The following is a 21943-nucleotide window of genomic DNA, read 5'->3' as shown; positions in this document are numbered from 1 at the left end:
TCTCCACGTGGGGATCAAGATATAAGCTCTCTGCTACTGTTTGAGGATTATGTCTGCCTAAATGATGCTTTGTTCTCTAATAAAAGACTTTTACTCAATGAAATCATGAGCAAAAAATTATTGTGTTGTCTCACAGCAATCAAAAAGACACTCTATTCTGTGAATATCCAAAGAAGAGAAGGAACATCTACTCACCTCAGATCAGGCTCTAATGACAGACACAATGATTCCACGAAAGTTCCTATCTTCATGAATCAGTGAGTTTAATACTGCGATTGCAGACAGGATCATGGATAAGGAATTAGAATAAGAACACACAACTACTCAATGCAGTACTAAAAATCTAAGTGGACTCTGGGTAAGAATTCAGGAGAGTTGCCTGCCTTCAGCTCAGTGTGTGACTTGCAGGGAGCTCCACTGATGAGGAAGTCTCCTCTCCTACAGTCCTTACTGTTTATGTAGCTATGAGCAGTGAGGGTTCTGTGAGTCTTGGAAATGTCCCTATAGCTATCACTGCTTACTTCCTGAGTTTAATGAGGCCCCCTCCAGGATGGGATGTTTCCCTTGAGTGGAAATTGCTGTTGGTCAAATCACAAATTAATGAGTGAGGGAGAATGAATGCTTCTGTTCAGCACTGTTTACTGTCAAGGAGCCATCCCCAAATTATGAAGGCACACATGTAAACAGAGGATCTTCTGGCCTCAATAATCTACAGTAGAAATTTGTCTCCTGGGTAATTCAAGATCCCATGAAGTGAACAATCCATGCATTCTGGATAACTGAGTTTGAAAATCATCTACATTGGGGTGACCTCATCACATATAGGTGTCCTGGCAGTGAGCTAGAGATGCACTTATATTCCTTATCATACGATACCTGGGAACATGGCCTTCACATGTACCTGAAGGTCCCAAATAACTGACTCAGAGGCTGAATATGAATTATAAATGTTCAGTCAATAGCTCAGGCTTAGAGCTAACTTGCTCTTACATTTTAAGTTAACCATATTCCTTATTTACACTTTGCCACATGTCGGTACCTTTATTAGCATAACACATTCATCTTCTTCTCCCTCTGGGTCTGGCTGACAAGTCCTCACTCTGTGCTTCTCCTTCCCACCATCCTTAGTTTGGCTGCCCCACCTATATTTTCTGCCTGGCTACTGGCCAATCAACATTTTATTAAACCAATTCCAGTGACACATCTTTACACTGTACAAGAGGATTATTCTATAACCATATGTGTGTGTGTGTGTGTATGACTCTGAAGATTCTCATATATATATATTCATACACATACACAAAGCCTTTGCCACATTCTCCACACTTGAAGGCATTCTCTTCAGAATGAATTGTTTTATGTACCTTAAGATATGAAGGGCTAGAAAATCCTTTGCCACACTCTTCACACCTGTATGGTATCTCTCCAGTATGAACAAATTTGTGTTGAATAAATAAAGTTTGGTAAAGGCTTTGCCACATTCCCATACTTGTAGCAACTGTCTTCAGAACGAATTCTTTGATGTGCTTTAAAGTCTGAAGAAGAGGCAAAACATTTGCCACACAACTCACACTTGTAGGGTTTCTCTCCAGTTTGAGCTATCTTGTGCTCAGTGAGTACAGAAGGTCTAGTGAATCCTTTTCCACACAGTTCACATTTGTAGGGTTTCTTTCCAGTATGAACTGTCTTGTGTCTCTTGAGGGTTGTATGTGTACTAAAGGTTTTGTGACATTCTTCATACTTGTATGGTTTTTCTCCAGTATGAATTTACTAGTGTTTTTTTTAAGGCCCATAATAAAGCATTTACATTCTTCATATTTATAAGATTTCTCCCTGATATGATGTAATTTGTGAAGTGTAAGGTATGAGAGCCTAGAAAAGGTTTTTCCACATTCTTTACACTTGTATGGTATCTTATTGACATCAATTCTCTTATGTACAGAAAGTTCTGGGCGAGTACAAAAGTCCTTACCACATACTTCACATTTGAAAGGTTTCTCTTGACAATGAGTTCCTTTGTGTCTCTTCAATTTTGAGATACTGGAAAACATATTGCCACATTCTTCACACTTGGGGCATTTCTCTAGTATGAACTATTTTGTGCTGAACCAGGGAAGAATTACTAGAAAATGCATTTCCACAGAATCCACATTTGTACAGTTTCTCTTTATAATGAATTTTTCTGTGTTTCTTTAGTTTTGAAGTAGGGTAAAACATTTTCCCACATTCTTCACACTCATAAGATTTCACTGCAGTATGACTTAATTTGTGCTGGATCAGGACAGAATTATAAGAAAAAGCTTTCCCACATTCTTCACACTTGTATGGTTTCTCTCCAGAATGAATGAACTTGTGATGAGTAAGGGTATAAAGCGTGTAAAAGGCTCTGCCACATTCCTCACACTTGTAGGGATTGTCTTCAGAATGAATTCTTTGATGTCTTCTTAGGGTTGAGGAAGTGGAAAAACACCTGTCACACTCTTCACACTTGTAGGGTTTCTCTCCAGTATGAGATATTTTGTGGTCAAAAAGGACAGAAGACTTAGCAAATCCTTTTCCACACAGATCACACTTGTAGGGTTTCTCACCAGAATGAATTCGTTTATGTTTGTTAAGGATTAAAGCAGAGAAAAATGTTTTCCCACATTCTTCACACTTGTATGGTTTCTGCCCACAGTGAGCTCTTTGATGTTTCTTCAGGTATAAAGAATCATAAAAAGTTTTCCCACACTCTTCACACTTGTAGGGTTTCTCTCCAGAATGAACAAACTTGTGCTGTGTAAGGGCATAAAGAGTGTAAAAGGCTCTTCCACATTCCCTACATGTGTAGTGACTGTCTTCAGAGTGAATTCTTTGATGATTTCTAAGGGTTGAAGAAGAGGAAAAACATTTGTAACACTCTTTACACTTGTAGGGTTTCTCTCCAGTATGACATATTTTGTGCTCAGAAAGTACAGAAGGTTTAGTAAATCCTTTTCCACACAGATCACACTTGTGGGGTTTCTTATCAATATGAATTCGTTTATGTTTATTAAGGATTAAAGCACAGGAAAACATTTGTCCACATTCTTGACACTTGTATGGTTTCTGTCCACAATGAGCTCTTTGATGTCGCTTCAGGAATGAAGGATAATAAAAAGCTCTGCCACATCCTTCACACTTGTAGGGTTTGTCTCCAGAATGAATTCTTTGATGATGCTTCAGCATTGAAGGATAGTAAAATGATTTGCCACATTCTTCACACTTGTACGTTTTTTCTTCAGTATGATTTTTCTGGTGTATAGAAAGTGATGAGCGAGTACTGAACGCCTTATGACATTCTTTACACATATAGGGTTTGTCTCCAGTATGGAGTCTCTGGTGTATAGATAGGTTTTTTTGAGAACTAAGGGCCTTTCCACATATTTCACACTTGTAGGGTTTCTCCCCTGTATGGATTCTCTGGCGTTGAATAAGGAGTGAGTTACCTTCAATGGCCATGCTAAAATTCGTACAGTCATTTGGTATTGTTCCTGTTGAGGAAAAGTTGAGATATGATCAAAAGCTAAGCAATATTCTTCATACATATAATGCTTACTGTTAAAATGGAGAGACTTACTCATACATGTTTAACCATAAATCAGAAAACAGTATATTTTCTTACCTATAAACACTGGCTATCATTCACAAAATAGAGCAGGTAGAAATACTCTATAGTTTTATTGGACTAAGAGCATGCTCAAATAAAACATGGAAATAGTGGCTTATTATTCAAAGTTAAATAGGTAAGTAAGTTCTAAGGCCAATTTACTAACAAAAATAAGTCCATTAAATAATATAGATATTGCCGGGTGGCAGTGGCACACACCTTTAATCCCAGCACTCAGGAGGCAGAGCAAGGTGGATCTCTGTGATTTTGAGGCCAGCCTGGTCTACAGAGTCAGATTCAGGACAGCTAAAGCTACACAGAGAAACCCTATCTTGAAAAATAAAAACAAACAAGAGATGTTATATGACCAAACATCCATTATTATAATTATATATGCAGCCAAGCATTAAAAGAGAAAGTTAATTGTTTTTGTGTGATTTTTGAGTCATCATCAAAATATAAATGTTTTATCCTACACATAGAGTTTTATTTTGTAAGCTACAAAAGATATGCTGCACAAAAAGCAGATGGTCCAGAACAAGATTAAATAATATAGCTCAAAAATTCAGGACAGTATTTTATTTTTTTATTTGGATGACTGAAGAGAAACTTTCTCTGTCCCACCAGCCAGCTCCCAAATCATGACACAGAGACTCATTATTAATTATGAAAATTTGTCAATAGTTTAGGCTTGTTTCTAACTAGCTCTTATAAGTTAAATTAACCCATTTCTTTTCATCTACACCTTTTACATGGCTTGGTCACCTTTACTTTGTAATGTCCATGCTACCTGCTCTGCATCCTAGCACCTCTTACCTTGTTCCAGCATCCTATCTGCCCCGCAAATCTTACCTAGCTAATGACCATTCAGCTTTTTAGTAAACCAATCCAAGTAACACATTCTCATAGCATACATACAAAAAGATTATTCCACAACAGATGACATGAAATTATATACCTGAATATCAAGTCATGATTTAAAAACAAACAACAACAACAAAAAAAAAAAAAAAAACTTCAAGTCACCTGTAAATAACAGAAACTTTTTGAGGCCACATATTTGTCAATGAATAAATGACAAAATTGCCCATTTCTTTTGTTTGTTTATTAAGACAGAATTTCTCTGTGTAGTCCTTGTTGTCCTGACCAATAGGACTTGACTCTGAGATCTGCCTGTCTCTGCCTCCCCAATGCTGGGATTAATGGAGTGAGCCACCACACCAGGCTAAAAATGACATATTTTTAAGATGTATTCATTTACAAGATTAAACAACTACTGAGCACAGAGTGGAGAGAGACAATGAATAAGGCATGACAATTGGAGAACCCTGTTTGTACACAAAGTAAAAATTACAGAAGTATAGCTCATAGATTTCTTTATTTACTTTCTATACAGTGTTCTGGCATGTATGCCTACATGCCAGAAGAGGGCAACAAATCTCATTATAGATGGTTGTGAGCCACCATGTGGTTGCTGGGAATTAAACTCAGGACCCCTGGAAGAACAGAGAGTACTCTTAATCTCTGAGCCATCTCTCCAGCCCAGCTCATGGATATTGTTATCTTATACTGTCCTTATGCATTTTATCAATGTGCTTTATCCACCCACCAAAATACATAGTACAACAAATGATTATAGTTTATACATACTTCCACATAACAATACCACATTGCAAATTAAAAGAAAAAAGTCTTGAATCTACAAAATTCTGAAAGCTTATTAAGATATTAAACACATTTTCCTAACGGTGAACAGTTTAAATCTTCAAATATATATACCCAAAGGGCATGTATTTTAAATCCTTATTACTGAATGTGTGTTAGGAAAAAAAACTTTAGAAAATATCTTCATCATTCACAAAGAACTCTAATGAGATGACTTTCATTAACATGAGTATAAGGGATATGATAAAAGTTGGTATCTTACATTGTTTCCATAACTTGGTCTTTAGAAAAGTGTGCGATTTTTTGAGAACTAGAAACAGTGCAAAGTCTGTTACTGAACTGCCCAAAGTGACTCCATTTTTGCCTGAATTTTATTCAACTGTTCCCCCAGCTAAACAATCCTCCTAAGAAAATACTGATTGGTGATTTTGTTCTGTATGCTGCGAATGTGTATTGTTCTGATTGGTTGATAAATAAAGCTGCTTGGCTAATGGTGAGGTAGAATATGGTTAGACAGGACATGGCAAAGCAGCAATTCATTTCAAAGAGAAAGATGGGTGTTGAAGACACTCCATATGGAATTTATCTTCTTCTTGGCAAAAATAGCTATTTGGGCAAGAAACTGTTCCTGCCTGAACTGCTTGACTAAATGTTGTATTGACTGGACATGCAGAACCCACAGAAAGGTGACCATGGAACTTCACAAAGCAAGATGGTCCTTCAGGATCCTGCTTTGCAGATGAAACTGTGAGACATTCTATAGAACACAGAGCAAAAAAACGACAGAGAGACTAGGCTTATGGGCTAAATGTTACAGAGGAACTTTGGATAACTGTTCATGTAGCCAGCTGTCTCTGTCATTCTAGATTTTTGTAAGTTGCTTACAATGCATTTCCTGTTTACTTAAATAACATTATATCCTTCTGAGTTATTTGATGTAGTTGAAGACTAGATAGTTATAATTATGGTTTTCCTTGGTTATGATAAGAAATAAGGTAGATATGAAACCTTGGCTCGCAAACATGGGATACATAGGATATTTTCTTTAATTTTGCCAAATACAAATAGATCAGATATTATAGCTATAATTCTTGTTTGATAACTGTTTTGTTATATGTAATTTCACTATGTTGAAGTTAAAAACTTCCTTTTGAATAGAAAGAAGAGGCAAAACGATGGGTGTTATTGTTCTTTATGCTGTGAATGTGTTGCTCTGATTGGTTGATAAATAAAGCTGTTTGGCCAATGATGAGGCAGAATAAGGTTAGGTGGGACATTCCAACTAGAAAGAGAAGAAGGAGAAAGATGGAGCAGAGGAGACACTGTCAGCTGCTGCCAGGAGAAGCAAGAAGTAAAGTACCAGTAACCCATGAGCCATGTGGCAAAGTATATATTTATAGAAATGGGTTAATTTAAGACGTAAGAACTAGTTAGTGAGAAGCCTGACTCATTGGACCATATCATTTGTAAATAATATAAGCCTCTGTGTGTTTACTTGGGTCAGAGTGGCTACCAGACCAATGGGTGAGAGAGATATGTCCTGACTGAGGACCAGGCATAATGCAGGAAAACTTCCAACTACAAAACACTGTCATGCAGCCTCACCTGCAGCTTTGGGAGATCTCCTGTTTTACAACATAAATTATCTGAATCAATGGAACTGACAGTTTTGAAATTTCAGGCCCCTGGACAGCCTCTGGTATGAGGTAATTATAGGTTTGGCTTTACAAACTCAATCAAACCAGGGCCAGTGAGTCCAGAAATGATCACTGTATTTCAGGACACCAACACCAACCTAGTTCTTCTGGTGCTCTGAAGAGTTGTGTGGAGGTAGTTTTCTCTGGTCCAGATTCTGGTAAGTGGAACAATCCTGACAGGGACTCCTTCCTTGGGTCTCCTAAGTGGGGGGATATTAACCAAAGTAATCCTTAAAAACTTCTAATCTGAAGTTGTATTAGTGAGTCTGGAAAATTCCCTGTCTTTTCTTCACCTCACTCATATGAGGCACTGAGCTACCCCTTATGGTCTTGTCTAAGACCCAAACATACTCTATTCCCAGCAAAAGTCCCCCAAGGGACTCCTAAGACCAGTGGTAATGGGGCCACATCATCTCACCAACCCATACATAGACAACAAGGTCCCCAAAGAGGTCTGGCCACCTGTGCTACAGAACACAAGCTGGCTATTGGAGTCACAGAACCAGGGGTTATAGTGTGGTAAGTGGGGAGGCCCTGAGGCATTGTGGTGGTTTGAAAGAAATTGGGCCCCAGAGGGAGTGATACTATTAGGAGGTGTGGGTTTGTTGGAGGAGGTGTGGGTTGTTGGAGGAGGTGTGGGCTTGTTGGAGGAGGTGTGGGCTTGTTGGAGAAGGTGTCGTCTTATTGGTGGAATTGTGTCATTGTGGAGGTGTGCTTTGAGGTCTCATATATACTCAAGCCTTGCCTAGAGAGACAGACCACTTCCTGTTACCTGTAGAAGATGTAGAACTCTCAGCTCGTGCTTGAAAAACATGTCTGCCTGCTTGCCACCATGTACTACCATGATGACAACGGACCAAGCCTCTGAAAATATAAACCACTCCAATTAAACATTTTTCCTTTATAAGAGTTGCAGTGGTCATGATGTCTCTTCACAGCAACAGAAATCCTAACTAAGACGTCATCCAAATGCCTAGCCAGCCTGTGGATCTAGGAATCCATCTCAAAGTGGCCAAGGAATTGCAGTCAGTTTTTCCATTAGTTACCTACACTGCTTGTGTGGCTGAGTGGAGACTCTGAGTCTGCTGCTTCTGAGACAGGATGTTCTTTTTTTTTTTTTTTTTTTTTTTTTACTGGAAATATTTGGTTCTTTTAAATCAGCTATTGATGGTTATAATAAAATAATTTCAAGTGATACCTAATTTAAACATTTAATAGTTCTTGGAAGGATAATCTACAGCACAATGTAAAGCCTAGCTGTCAAATAAAACCTCTTTGTTTTTTCAAGAAAGGAGAGATGAAGGCATGATCAAAATTATGGGTGACAACTGGGGTTCATGTGGGTACTTATGGGTCATTTTGTAGATATACTGGCAGGCACAATGTTGACAGCCACCCACTGTTCTTAGAAATAACAGTATACTTAAAAAATAAAAAAGGAAAGAGATACATTTGAGCTCATATCTGAAAACAAACAAAAGTATTCACCAAATACCACAGATTTTTTAATAATTATTTTTTAACATTAAAATTGTTATTGTAGGGAAACATCTCTTCTTTTTGAATGCTGAATTAATGTTCATTGTATTAAATAATTGTAGAGAGAACTAAGTTCTGTATTCTACACAAATTAAAGGTCCCATGAACACACTACCCCTCCCAACCAAAGCTCAGTTTTGCAATGGCCTCAGCAGAAAATAAGCAGTTCACAATTTAAACAGAATTCAGAGCATTACAAAAGTTGACAGAACCTTCTTTTCATTTTTTTTCTAACAGCAAAAATTACAATGACAGAATTGAATGATCAGAATGTAAAAATATTTGTGCAAAACTGTATTAATTGTTCTCACCATCTAGTCAGGATAAAACTCAACCACGATGACAATAATGAAGAAGAACTACACTGGAAGTTTTAGATTTCAAACAACAGGGTTATACAATTACTAAACACGAAAAGAACTGTGTGGCACCAGGAGCAGCAGGACGAACAGATGCGGCAGCCATGCCAGCTGGGAAGCTGGATGGGAGGGTGCCAGTCTATCCATGACAGCTATCCGTCAGAGACTGCAATCCAATGCCAGCTGGAAACACATTGCAATGTCTGTATTCTCGAATTTGCAGAGCATAGAGAAATGTCCAAGTATCTCCCCTCCCTCTCAAGGAGTGTCTTGTGCACTGCCGGCAGTCTTCAGAAGAGCTGAATCATGGACTCTCTGGATTTACCTACACCAATCCACTTAACTGGTATTTGAAGTTCATCTTCAATAAACCGAACATAATTTTGGGCATTGACAGGTAGCTCCTTAAATGTCCTTGCATTAGATATGTCTGTGTTTCATCCCGGGAAAGACTTATACTGAACTTCCACTTTATTTAAGACTTCTTGGTTTGCTGGGAAATGAGGTATGATTTCCCCATCTAATTTGAAAGCAACGCCAACTTTGATTTCTGTAAACATATCCAAAATGTCCAACTTGGTAAGGGCCAACGCAGTAAATCCATTGATCATATGAGCATATTTGAGTAACACAATGTCCAACCAGCCGCATCTTCTTTTCCTCCCAGTAGTTACTCTAAATTCTCTACCTCTTGTTTGTAATAATTCTCCAATTTCATTGTCTTGCTCTGTGGGGAAGGCACCAATACCAACTCTAGTGGTGTAAGCTTTTACAACTCCATATACTTCTCCAACATTTTGAGGGGGCATACTCAAACCTGTAGAAACACCTCCAACAGTGCAGTTTGAAGAGGTCACAAAAGGGTAAGTTCCAAAATCAATATCTAACAATGCTGTGTTTGCACCTTCTACCAAGATTTTCTTGGGTGGTCCATGGAGGGCCTCATATAGGAAATAAACTCCATCTCTCACCATAGGTTTAATCCTTTCCATATAACCCTTAAGTTTCTGTAATTCACCTTCAATGTCTAGTTCTAAAGTAGGGTATATAGATTTGTACTGGTTAGCTAGAACTTTGAACCTCTCAGAGGAGCCATCAAAGTCAGAGACAAGATCGCACATCCGAAGTCCACTCCGTGCAGCTTTGGAGGAATACACTGGGCCGATGCCCTTTTTTGTGGTACCCAAATTTTTTCCTGCTTGTTCTTGTCTCTGCTGTTCCTGGATACCATCAGCTGCTTGAAATCAAATACAATATGAGCTCTGTCTGATATGATAAGCCTTTTTCCCAGCCATCTAGACCTTTTCCCTTTTGAACATTTTTCTCCGCTTCTTCAAACAACCCAGGAAGATGAATTACCACTCCATTTCCGATGAAGGCAGTAACATTTGGGTTAATTATTCCACTAGGTAAAAGATGAAAGTCATATTCCACAGAATCTTCAACAACCGTGTGGCCAGCATTATTTCCTCCCTGGCAGCAGCACACGATGTCGGCATCCTGCGCCAGCAGATCCACCACCTTCCCTTTGCCCTCGTTGCCCCACTGCACGCCCAGCACCACCGTCACCTGGTTCCCTCCGGGCGGGGCGCCAGTCGCATGGAGGCGGGGCTGCCGGGTTGCTCTCTGAGATCGACATGGCTCAGTCAGGCCAGGAGAGCCTTGAGGAGACGCGGCTGCAGGTGAACGGAGAGTGAACCCAACTCGAAACAGGATATTCTTTATGATTTGGGGACCCATTCAGACTAAGCCTGTGGTTGATCTTTGCTTATGCTCCACCAACACATTCTCAGTTCCTTTGATGTCTAGGTTTTATAGTTTTTGTTTAATTGTCTCTGTGTAACAGGTACTTAGGTATTTACAATTTAGAAGCATGACACACAATGAAGTCAATATGTCTCAATCTCATAGAATTGTTATATCATCCTAAACATTGATATCTTTATGAGAAGGAAAATATATATTAAACTTTTAAGGTTGTTTGCCACCATATGTAGACACACAAGTGAATTATTGATATGCAAATGACTGGGTTCAGTCTTATTGAGAAACAAATGCCTTTTAGAGGTAGATAATAGTTTTTAAAAGTAGTCATATGCTGTTTTAGCTCAATGAAAACCTGGATCTGGAGATAGGATTTGCCCCACCCACTTCAAATTGAAGCCAATTTGTCTCAAAGTTTCTTCCAATACTCTGTCCTGGGTCAGGCTAGCTGTCTGACTCTGTGACAGGCAGAAGAACATCAGGACAGCTACAGAAAAGACACCTTGCATTTGAGAATAGAACTGTTTCCAATGAGGCTACTATTAATTACCTCATGGAAGAAAGATGTGTAGAATAAAAACAATCAATGGGATGCTGATCCATGTAATGGATAAAAGGGACACTGTCTAAAATCTCTCAATACTGTTCTGTAATGGAGGCACACACCTTTAATCCCAGCACTTGGGAGGCAGAAGCAGTTGGATCTCTGTTAGTTTGAGGCCAGCTTGGTCTACAGAGCAAGTTTAAGGACAGTCAGAACTATACAGATAAATCCTGTGGGTGATATTTTGTTTGTACTCTAACAAATAAAATTTGCCTGAAGATCGGAGGACAGAGCCAGCCACTAGATTAAACACAGAGGCCAGGCCTTGGTGGCACACACCTTTAATCCTAGCACTCAGGAGGCAGAGATCCATCTGGATTGCTGTGAGTTCAAAGCCATGTTGGACAACATGACATTAATCCAGGTTAAAGGAGAAACAGAGCCAAGTGGTGGTGGCACACACCTTTAATCCCAGTATTTAGGAGTCACATGCCTTTAATCCCAGCACTAGGGAGGTTGAAACAGGTTGTGATATGGTTGGGCAGAGAAAGGAATACAAGACAGGAGTAGACAGGACTTCAAAGCCCTTTTGTCTGAGGACTCAGAAGCATTCAGTCTGAGGATTCATGGAGACAGGATCTCGCCTCCATTTCAGCTGGAGGATTAGATAGTCATGAGAAGTTTCTCTAGTAGCTTGTTCCTTTGTTTCCTCTGATCTTCAAGCATTTACCCCAATATCTGGCTCCAGCTTTTTATTAAAAGTCCCATTAGGACTCATGTAATAACTGTCTTACGTTTTCTATAAGGTTGACCTTGAAACATTCAAAGCACAATGGTTTAACAGTATGTACATGAGTAATATTAATTCATCACAGAATCCTGTTGCTGGAGAGCTTCTCTCCAGATTCCATCAAGCCCCACAGTCCCACAATCCAAGTATAAAATAACCACTTAGACACTTATATTACTTATAAACTGTATGGCCGTGGCAGGCTTTTTGCTAACTGTTTTTATATCTTAAATTAACCCATTTTTATAATTCTATACCTTGCCACGTGGCTGGTGGCTTACCGGTGTCTTTACATGCTGCTTGTCCTGGCGGTGGCTGCAATATCTCTCCCTCCTTCTTCCTGTTTCTCCAATTCTCCTCTCTCTTTGTCCACTATACTTCCTGCCTGGTCATTGGCCATCAGTGTGTTTTGCGGCGTCTAGCTACCGGTATGAGACAAGAAGCAGGAACCTGTTTTGCTCTTTTAGAATTGGTTATTAAATATTCTCAGGTTTAAGTGAAACGTGAGCCGTTGGCGCCATTTGTTGCTGGAGGCTTCTCTCCAGGTTCCCCAAGCCCCACAGTCCCACAATCCAAGTATAAAATAATCACTCAGACACTTATATTACTTATAAACTGTATGGCCGTGGCAGGCTTTTTGCTAACTGTTTTTATATCTTAAATTAACACATTTTTATAAATCTATACCTTGCCACGTGGCTGGTGGCTTACCGGCGTCTTTACATGCTGCTTGTCCTGGCAGTGGCTGCAATGTCTCTCCCCACTTCTTCCTGTTTCTCCAATTCTCCTCTTTGTCCCACCTATACTTCCTGCCTGGTCATTGGCCATCAGTGTTTTATTTATATAGAGTGATATCCACAGCCGTATCCTCACTGTGTCATTTGGATTCAACCTTCTTTTATTAAATTAATGTTGCACAATTATCTTCTTAGCTGAACACCTACCATCTTGATATCTCTAGCTGTCTTTACTAAAAATAATCAGAGCTGGGCTTGTAAAATGTTGATACTCCTTTAAAAAGGAAGATATAGGCAAAGTCCTTGAAGCCTCACCTGAGTATCCAGTCATTCAGCCCAGATAGTTGCATGGAATGAAGCTTTTTTTTTTTTGTTTTTGTTTTTTCGAGACAGGGTTTCCCTGTGTAGCTTGGCGCCTTTCCTGGAACTCACTCTGTAGACCAGGCTGGCCTCGAAATCACAGAGATCCACCTGGCTCTGCCTCCCAAGTGTTGGGATTAAAGGTGTGCACCACCACTGCCTGTCGAAGCTTTAATTACATGAAATTTTGAGATCTTCTGAAAACTCTAGGGTATACAGGCCAGAAAAACTAATACTGGGTAGGGAAGTCCACCTCTGCATTATGAGAAAACTGTTGTATATAGTGATGTGTTGCCTTGCCTGTATGTAGGTATGTGTGAGGATGTCAGATCTGCTGGAACTAGAATTACAATTATATGTTACACAACCATGTGGGTTCTGGAATTGGATCTGGCTCCTTAGGAAGAAAATCCAATTCTCTTAACCACTGAACCATCTTTTACCCCTTTAGGAGGCAGAGTCAGGTTGCTCTCTTAGTTCAAGGCCAGCCTGGTCTACAGAGTGTGTTGTGTGTGGTGGGTACAGACCCCATAAAAGTAGATGTTATCTAAAACCTCGCCCCTTTAGGAAATTTTCTTACAACAAATGGTAAATTTACTTCTTACTGTTATCATGTCTCATTTGAAATTACTTAATGAAGGGAGATAACTGTAAAGGTTCTCATGCCTGGTCCAAAGGAAATGAGATGTCTCAATTGATTCTTCAGTCAAGTTCAGACTGAACTCTACACTATATCCTGCTCTTGTTTATAAAAGTTGTTCTCTCATCCTAGGCTTTTGACATCGCCAACCCTCTTGCTGAATCTAAGTTTTCCCTGTATGTATCAATGAAACCATTTTTAAAAGATGCAAAAGATAAAAAAATAAAATAAAAATAAAAAAAAGATGCAAAAGATATATAGTAGAGGATATTTCTCTAATAAAAGGATTAAGTTATTTAAAATAGATAAATAAATAAGATGGGGCAAAACCTTAAAACCTTGAAGCCAAGTGATGGGAGATCTGACTATATTATACAGGCCTTTAAAGATTATAAGAGGAGTGTATCCTGGTAGCCTGATAAAACTGCAGCTGCCCTGTTCCAGGTAGTGCACATAGGAATGCCTGCGAGCTACTTCCTGCTGATGCAACTTGAAGTTTGACCCTGTACCTGGTGATTGGTGACACATAACTATCAGGATGCTAGGGGGTCAATGAGAAAGAGACAACACAGCTAAGAGAGTCTCCAGCTGCCAATATGAAATTGGGAGCGGGTATATAGGTCTGGTCCATATCTACAATAAACAAGTCCATTACTTGCTTCTCACCTGGCTCCTGGTGTCTATGTCATTGACACCATGCCTACTCACCCCCTCCCCCAAGGGTGTCCAGACAGAGCAACCTGTAACATATGGCTCCCAATGAGGGGCTGGTGTCCGTGTGGGTGTCACTGTTCCTCTGGATGTCCCCTTTCTTCCACGGCATAATTCGGCACCCCCTGCTCAGTGATTGGTAGGTGAGTTGGCCCCTCGGTGTTTTGTGTTTTTGGTCCCTTCAGAGATGAGCGCTGGGACCTCCTCTCCCTTTCCCTTTCCTTGTTTGTCTGTTTTTCCAGGTACATCTTTCAGTTTTGGGTTTCCCAGTGCCTCCACATAAGGGCTGACACCCCCAGGAGGTAGAACCCAGGAACAGCTCCTGACTACCACTCCCTGTCCAGAGACACTATGTGGGCATATGGCCATGGCCTAGTTAACCATGGAAGTCCCCAACTAAGCACCAGTCACCTGGTTCCAAAACATTCTCTGTGACTGTTTGGCTTCCTGTTAATAATCAAGTGTCTATTACAGCATGTGTCATGACAAGAGTACATCAACAAGACCACCCTCCAGGTGCGCATGGCTCTAGAGTCTCCTGAGTGTGGGCCTCACCATGAGGTTATATAGGCTTGGTTTAGGGAAATACTACATGACTACTGCTCCCTCTACCCTGGCATGCCTCCTAGGGTAGCAATCCTTCGAGGGCTGGTGGTCAAAGACAGGTAAGGATCTGTATGGCAGACCAACTTAGACAGGCACAGTCCATTATGCTGGATGTTGTCTGAGGTGGGGACAAGGTCAAGACATAGAACCTCGGTTTTCACTGAGCTGACAAAAAAAAAAATGAATAAAAAGGTGGATATATATGTAACACAAATTGTAAATGATCTTTAATTAAAAAAAAAAAAAGCCTGGAGCCAGAAATTGGGGTAAATGCTGAAAGATCAGAGAGACAAAGGAACAAGTCACCTCTTACTTCTAAAACTTCTCAGACTGAAAAAACTTTCCTAGCTGAAAGACTTTAGTTCCTGTCTCCTTATATACCTTTCTGTGCCCATCCATATTATTTCCTGTCTCAACTTTCCTAGTGCTTGGATTAAAGGCATGCGACGTCCTAGTACTGGGATTAAAGGTGTGTGCCACCACTGCCTGGCTCTGTTTTCTCTCTTAGACTGACTGAGTCAATCTCATGTAGTCCAGGGTGGCCTTGAACTCACAGAGATCCAGGAGGATCTCTAAAGATTAAAGATGTGTGCCACCACTCCCTGGCCTCTATGTCTAATCAAGTGGCTGGCTCTATCCTCTGATCCTCAGGCAGGCTTTATTAGGGTACACAATATATCACCATGCATATGGGAGGAGCACAGCCAGCTAGCTTGATAAAACCACAGCTGCCCTGTTCCAGATAATGTGCATAGGCATGTGTGCTAGCTACTTCCTGTTGACCCAACGAGGAGTCTGCCACTGCTCCTGGTAATTGATGACACATGGCCATCAGAATGCTGGGGGCCAATGAGAAAGAGACAACAGAGCTAAGAGAGTCTCCGGCTGCCAATGGGAAATCGGGAGGTGGTATATAGGTTCACTCCATATCCTCAATAAATGAGTCTGCTGCTTGCTTCTCACCTGACTCCTGGTGTCTGTGTCATTGATGCTGCACATTCTCACCCCCTCCCCAAAGAGGTGTCCAGATAGGGCGACCCGGAACAAAACATAATATACTTAATGATCAAAAGTTGTTAAAGTTCCTACAGTTATGAAGGTCTATTCATGTTAACAAAAACTTACATAAAGATATCTATCTAGGCACTTATGTCTTTGCTTACTTTGTTAAACTTTAGCCATTTTGTATCTCTTAAAAAGGTCAGCCTTGACACTGGAGAAATGGCTCAGTGGTTAAGAGCACTGACTGTTCTTTCAGAGGAGCCAGGTTCAATTTTCAGCACTGAAAGGACAGCTAACAACTATGCATAACTCCAAAATATGACACCCTCACACAGATATACATGCAGGCAAACAACCAATGCAAATAAAAATGAATATTTTTTTTAAGTCAGCCTTACTATTCTCTCCTCTGATTGTATTATTTCTGATGAAATAAGTGACTTAATGTAGGTCAGTAGGACTGATTTAGATGTAGTAAACATATATTATAAAGAGATGAGGACAGTGAAATTCCCAGTACATCCATAGCCTGTATTTATGTTTAAAGTTTATTTTGGTATGAAAGAGCTTCAGTTCAAAAATTAAGAGGGTTAAAGCATTTTCATTTATTGAATCCTAATCTCATTGTAACCTGTTACAGCAAAGGTAATTAAGACATAAAAGTGGGGCTAGAGAAATGGCTAAGTGGTTAAGAAGCTGCTCTTCCTGAGGTCCTGAGTTCAATTCCCAGCAACCACATGGTGGCTCAGAACCATTTTTAATAGGATCTGATTCACTCCTCTGGTGTGCATGAAGACAGGTCACTCATGTCCATAAAATAAATATTTTTTTACAAAGACATAATAGTTAATGATGAGTCACATTATTAATGTTTAAATATCCTTACTGTGTCCCAAAATGAGTTTTTAGTCATGATAAGTACAAATGTAATTCATTTACAGTGACAATATTGGAGGGAGAGACTAATTTATACTTTCCATTATACAGTCCTCTGTACATGTTATCAAAATTAAGCAAAAAGCAGATAACTCAAACAAATTCAAGGTCAACTTAAAGTTTCCTTAATATGGAATAATAATCAAAAGCATATGTACTTAAAACAATTGGTTATTGAAATTACATGCTTGAATAAAAAGGGTTAAAACTACACTACACTTGCATAGCAGGACACACCCATGTTCAAACAGCACATTCACCATCAGATGGGACACAGAACTGTGAAAGTAAATGTCACACTAGCCTCATCAAAGGATAAGGATGCATGGGGAATAGGACTTACCAGAATCTGTTGCCCCTGTCTCCCTGTGGCCTATAAGCCAGGCCAGGAAATCTTACCCATTATCTGTAGGGAAGAGGAATCACTCCTCATGTCCCACAAGACAGGGGGTGGATTCTCTCATGCTAAGGAGGATCTTAGACTTTGCACCACATCTTAAACATCTCAAGTTATGGAGTCACTATTGCAATCACTCTGGACACAATGTCTCCTGAACTGATAGTTGAAGATCTTATGTAGAGGGGAACATTGTACCTATGAATTCTATCCAACTGGTATGGGAACTACATGCTAGTTCAAATGGCCATGCCCTGTCCCCTGGCTTTCATTCCTCTTCCTAACAAAGCTAATCCCGGAGCTGAGATGTCAATGCCTGATTGCGTAAGGAGTCCTCAGCAAAGTGGTAGATAATATATGACAGCGGCTCTGCCACGGGTCCAGTCAGGACAGCAGGATGAACTATGGCACTCATTTAAACTAAGTTGCATGTGCGATGTGTGGACCCACCACATCAGGTAAAGAAAGCAATATAGCCTGAGGAGGAGGTGAGGCTGATGTGAAAGTTCACCCAGAGTAGTCACTATGAATTACCTTCCAGAAACATCTGGGACCAGCTCCTCAGCCCCGCTCCCATTATCAACCTGGAAGCCAGTGGACAGATGCACACTCGGAGGAAGTTTGAAGAATCAACAGACCTTGAGAAAAGACCACAAGATCTCTTCTTCCCATTGGACTCATGGGAATATTAGCCACAATGCTTCCTATAGCGCTAGCCACAGTGGTTACCCTGACTAGATCTGAAACAAATCATTTTACTAGCTCTAAGGTATCTGGAAACATCTGGTTTATATGTAAAATTTTATTATTTCTTTGTGGTTGGGTATATATCCAAATAACAGTCCTTGTACATGATAAATACATTAACTTCAAATAAAACAAAACAAAACAAAACCCCAAAATGCATGAGCCTTACAACTCACCTAAAGGCCTACATCTACTGTCATGAAAGAGAGCCACAATCACTGGACCCATAACTGGTTGGATGGGCATCCCTGAATTAACAGTGTATGTCTCTGTAGCTCATCCTCTCCTCCTCGTCCTGTCTAATGGCCGGGCCATGCTGAACCAACCGGGGGTAAAAGTGTTGAAAAAAACCAAACAGCCTCTGTTAAATCAGTGTACCTAACGGACCAACACAACCACTTTATACAATGTGCTAATGTCTTGACTCTTCCCTAAGATCAGTGGGGAATGAACTGTCCAAATTGACTACAATTTGCCCGAGTTTTATCCAACCGTTCCCTTCCCCCAAATTGTTCTAATCAACAAAACTGAAACTGCTGAGCCTTCTGTCTCTGCCTGCCTCTCTGTGATGGAATTGTGGGTTTGGCTTTAGAAACCCAATGGTGCTCACTTTGGTGTAGAGATCTTTCTGGCATGAGTCTGCTCTGAAGCCTACCAAATAGTGGATTCATCTGCAAAGAGTAGCATTCCCCTGAGTCTAACATTACAATGTAGATTTAAAAAATGAAGAACCTTGGAGATCTCTGCAAATACATGCACAGATCACCATCGGGTATTTAGAAAGCTTGGGAGACTTAAACCATCATGAATGTCTGAGATGTCTTTCTTTGATAACAAAGACATGAAGGAGAGACTTATCTCCATAACAACATCTTCTTTCAATGCACATGGAAAAGCCTGCCTTTCTGCCCCTGAACCCCTCATTCCTACCCACCTGGGTGCACACTGTCTGTTGCTTTTCTCTTCACATCCCCAGGCCCTTGTGTTTGCTCCAGAAATGTCACCAGGTGTGGCTTAGAGACAGCAAGACCTGTTTGAAGAAAAAGGGAACAAAACTGTTGAAGTGTTCTTCTGCTGGGAATTGACATGTCCCTCCCAGTACACTGTTTATAAGGAAAGATGATGGAATAATTGACTGCAGACAATCAGTTCCTTAAATGTTTTCTCACGGGACCATTACAATACATAAAGGAATTTACAATGTCCAGATTCTAAGTTTCATTTAAACATTAAAGGGAAAAACATTAAAATCTGTAGGAATTAAGCAAAGTCGCTGTATTTGAAGAGACATTAGGATGAATAGTTTTCACTGTATCTAGGGTAAATATTACAATGAATACTCTCCACTGTATCAAGCATAAACTTTAGAGTGAATGTTTGTTTTCCAGAAGTACTTTGAACTTGAAGAATCACTGTGGAAAACAGTAATGAATCTTTGTGGAAAACAGTGATTGTTTTCTGAGATTTGTAGAATTGTTTTTCTGAAGGGTGTTGCAGTCTTCCCATGACTTTGATCACAAGATGCCTCTGGCGCACCTGAGGTTCTTTGATTATTGTGTACTGCAAACAATACAGGACTAATTCATGGGGCGTGAGATGCCCTGTCTCGAAAAACCAAAAAAAAAAAAAAAAAAAAAATGGCTGTTGAAATGCTCCCATGAAATACCATACAAAATGAGGAAGCTACATATTGATGGTGAAATAAGAATTCACTATAGATAAGATCCTCACCCAGGAAATCAAGGTTGCTGTAATTCTCCAACATCACATCCCTGTACAAATTCCACTGAGCAGGCTCCAGACATTCCCTCTCTTCTGCAGAGAACTCAATGGCCACATCCCAGAAGGACAGCATTTCCTGAAATAAAGATTAATCAAAGATATCCCACTTTTAATTAATGAAAATCACTAATAGTAATATAAAGACAAAGATGCATTGGGCTGGATAGTTTTCCTGTCAATCTGACACTAGCCAGGGTCATTTGAGAAGAGAGTAGCATAATTGAGAAGATACCTACATGAGACTGTCCTGTAGGGAAGCCTATGGCATTTTCTTGATTAGTGATTGATGTAAAACAGCACAGCCCATTACTGGTGGTGCCCACCATGGCCAGGTGATCGTATATGGTGTAGGAAAGCAGAATAATGTGTAATAGTGTGATATGCTTGTATTATACACTATACACATATGTACACATCCATATAAAACATGTCACACAGAAGAAAGTCATGATGAGAGAGAAGGAAACCTCAACACTTAATATGCACAATCACAAATATGGAATGAAATGAAAATACAGACTCTGATGCAGCAGCAGCCCTGGCTGAAGTCTGGGTTTCTGAATTTGTACAGAGTTCAGCAGTGACACCAATGACAGAGACAAGAGACATGAGATGGAGCAGACAAAGATTAGAACAACAAAACAAGAACTCACAGAAAAATACAAACTGTGAACACATGAAAAATCAGCAGTATAGGATATCAACATTGAGAACTTAAAACAGAACTCTGATCTTCAGTCATTTTCTACTTTCTACCTCCTTTTCTCTGACAGGTCCCTATCTACTGATGTGTTTGTGATATTCCTAAACATGCTTTCCACATATGACACCTGTGCATCAGTGTGCTGAAGCTGATGCCACTATTTTCCTATTTCAAAATTTTCTAATTTCAGAGATTCTGTTTTTTCATCTTGTTTTTTTGTTTGTTTGTTTGTTAAGACAGGGTTTCTCCGTGTAACAGCCTTGACTGTCCTGGAACTTGGTTTGAAGACCAGGCTGGCCTACACTCACAGAGATCTATCTGACACTGCCTCCTGAGTGCTGGGATTAAAGGTGTGTGCCTCCGCCACACAGATGGTTTTCATCCTATTGAGTAAAGCCCAAGAATGACATATGAGAACAGTCCTACATTATTCTTCCTTTTTAATAATACAATGAAATTATCAGCAATTTAAGTATTAATGGGGTATTTTGTAGTAATTTCCATCATCCTTCTCAGTTATGGTATGCTCACCTCCTAAAACACTATAAATCAGGCATCTGAAATATACCATACATAAATTGCTTACACACATCCAGCATTCAGGGACAATACTGTGAGCATTGATCACCCTCTTATCATACTGTTTCAGGGCATCTATTTTCCTTAAGTCCCCAAGACTCGGCTTCCTGATGTCTCTGGCTGATGGAAAAAAACCATACCATCTCAAACTTCTGTGAGTTACAATTCTTTATATTTATTATTCTAAAGAGATCATTTGAACTTATGTTTCTCTGCCTGAACTAATTTCAGTTTCACCCACATTATCACAACTAAAGACTTTTTTTTTCTGAAAAAGTCCTCATTCCAACTTGTCTCCTGTCCCACAACACTCCATCTCAAATGTCTGACATATTCTTTAATTAATATTGTTACAAAGAATATATATACATACATATAACTGTATAAATATGATTCTCCTAAGGGTTGCCTGTATGTATGTTGTGAAGACTGACCTCTTGGAACTGGATGGATAGTGAGTAGATTCATCCTTAGGGAAAAATAATTCTCCTGTTCTCAAAAATCTTTATGTACATATTGTACTGACTGGTTTTGTGTCAACTTGTCACAAGCTGGAGTCATCAAAGAGGAAGGAGACTCCATTGAGGAAATGCCTCCATGAGATCTAGCTGTAAAGCATTTTCTCAATTGGTGATCAATGGGGGAGGGCCCAGCTCATGGTGAGTGGTACTATTGCTAGGCTGGTGGTCCTGGGTTCTATAACAAAGCAGGCAGAACAAGCAATGGGAAGCAAGCCAGTAAGCAGCTTCCCTCCATG

At 39.9% G+C, this 21943-nt stretch overlaps 2 pseudogenes; both read right to left on the bottom strand.

Annotated features, from left to right (window-relative positions):
* The window catches only part of LOC114685535, a 58179-nt pseudogene that overhangs the window by 1792 nt on the left and 34444 nt on the right, over positions 1 to 21943 (bottom strand).
* LOC114685544 lies at positions 8533 to 11451 on the bottom strand (annotated as a pseudogene).

Source organism: Peromyscus leucopus, chromosome 11 (genome assembly GCF_004664715.2).
Source record: "Peromyscus leucopus breed LL Stock chromosome 11, UCI_PerLeu_2.1, whole genome shotgun sequence".
Classification (NCBI taxonomy): domain Eukaryota; kingdom Metazoa; phylum Chordata; class Mammalia; order Rodentia; family Cricetidae; genus Peromyscus; species Peromyscus leucopus.
The sequence above is the reverse complement of the archived record's forward strand: the minus strand, read 5'-3'. Positions and strand labels throughout refer to the sequence as shown.